The following is a 2,345-nucleotide window of genomic DNA, read 5'->3' on the forward strand; positions in this document are numbered from 1 at the left end:
CTTCTGCATTCAATTACAGTGATTTGTGATGAAAGCGGTGCCTGAAATTTACAGACCATTGTATATTTAAGATCTGCCTAAAGTCAGAATAGGTAATGGACATCCTAGGGATACCTGAGAGCTCCTCAGTTTGGGATGGTTGAATTGTCGTTGGTGATGCATTTGTTCTTTCAGCACCTACCCCTGCTATGGCAAAGCCACTCAATGAAGCTGTGTTGACAGGTGACCATCCTTATGTGCTTTGTCGAGGTAAGATATTCCCAGTGGCATTTGGGGGCTGCAGGGGGGGGAGGGGTGGGAAGGGGGAGGCAGTGCACAGAAGAGATTGGGTTACTCATTACTCCAATGGGGTTGTATATCCAAACCTTCAATTACAGCCTTGAAGTTGCCTTTAAGGTCATCAGTGAGCCTTTGAGCCTTCCCCTTAATGTGTTTGATTTCTCCTGTAGAGGAATGGGCTGTTTCTGAGCCTTTGTTGCTCTCTCAAGTAGAGTCTTTTGATGCTAGTTTCCCCATTGGTACCAGTCAAAAGAGTCAATGAAAAACTGGTAACCTGCATGCTTCCGAATAGATAGAGTGAGTGCAATTTTGCAAGGTGACTATCATTAGACTGTTACAAAATTGTACTCAGGGAATATTTTACCTCTCATGTTGTAGGTATGATTATAATCTCAGAATTTTTATTCAAGGAATAAAATTAAGTATCAGACACATTGAAAATATTTTTTACAAACTGCCACAATACAGTAAATTCCTTATCCAAACAGCTAGATGCTTTTTTCTATAAGTCAGTGCTTTTATGAGAGACTGAAACAAGTAAAGTAGCTGTTATCAGTGATTTCTTTATTGAAAAAAAAATAATTTTTAGGCTATATCAGGGTTAATAGATTCAGCCCATCTATCCCATCTCCTAAACTTTCTACACATATTATCCCATACAATAGTCATCACTTAGACTTTTCGCAGGGCCTCAGGGTCATCATAAGTGCCTTCTGAATCATTAAAGAAAGGTTAGATTGATTTTAGTATTTTGGTGACATATAAGAAATAACTAGACTAAGTGGATTTAATTATGTAATTAACATTTTGCTTCATGTACAAATCATAAAGTGATCCAAGTCTGCTATCATGATAATTATTGGTGGTCATTTAAATAGTAGTAATTGTCAAATGGTTAAGCCCTGTAGGGTTCATGCTAGCTAGATGATTAGTGAGAACTGGAAAGAACTCTAGAAACCTATTCCAAGCCACTTATTTTACACGTGAGGAAATTGAGACCCAAAGAGAAGTGACTTAACCTAAGATTACATGGCAGATTTTCTCTTGACTCTTAGTCTGGTGTTCTCTCCGCTTGGGAGAGGGCTAAAAATCTCGGGCAACCACTCATTGACCCAAGGTTGCATGTTTTATACCAGGTAAAAGCCTTGATATGATTCATTTAATCATCCCAATGGAATAAACCTTGGAGTCCAGAGATGTGTGTGCTAGGCTGATTTTGTCTTTTTTACTATGTGATCCTAAGGATATCACTTCTACTTTCTGAACTTGAGTTTCCCCATCTATAAGATAAGGGAGTTGGAACTCTAGTTCTAGATCCCTTCCAGCTTTGGAGTTCTGTGTTCCATAATTCCATTCCTCAGCCTTTTGAAATACATAAGACTTTACTGTATTTGGCAGTATGTGTAAGAGGTAAGCCCTTGGATAGATTTCTAACTGAAAAATGTGTGCTGGCACACATGATACTATGATTAGACCTGAGGCGCAGAGTCCGATTTAATACTGTAATATAAAATGGTTTATACCTTCTCTGGCTGTCCTAAGGCTTATTTGTGTCTGTGTGAGGTCATCAGAATTCCAATTGAGCCATCTGTTTGCGTTATTCTTCAGTCATAGTTACATTTTCCATTCATCAGCCCTGTAAAATTCACTGGAATCTGACTATGACTCTGAGACCAGGTTACAGAGAGGTCCATCTGCTAATTTTACTCATTAGAGCTCCCTTGGAAAGAGGGTCCAAGACAAGCCCATATTTCTATAAAGCAAATCTCTATGGTAGACCTTTTTTTCCTCTGTGCCTTGTTAATCCCTGGGCATGTCTTGAACCATCATTTCCAACCAACTCTTTCTATTTTCATAGCCTCCCTTCATACTATATATACTCTGTTCAAATTTATCTTGTCCATGTGGAAAGTATAGCTTTTTCTTTTTTTTTTTTTTTTCTTTTTAGGAAGTTTCATATGGGGATTGGTAGAAATAATATACGACTTCTTTATAAAAGGATTACAGCAACAGTTGAAAAATGATTGGCATCCTTGAAAATAGTAATTCTTTAACTGTTGATCTTG

Source organism: Gracilinanus agilis, chromosome 2 (assembly GCF_016433145.1).
Source record: "Gracilinanus agilis isolate LMUSP501 chromosome 2, AgileGrace, whole genome shotgun sequence".
In the NCBI taxonomy this organism is placed as follows: domain Eukaryota; kingdom Metazoa; phylum Chordata; class Mammalia; order Didelphimorphia; family Didelphidae; genus Gracilinanus; species Gracilinanus agilis.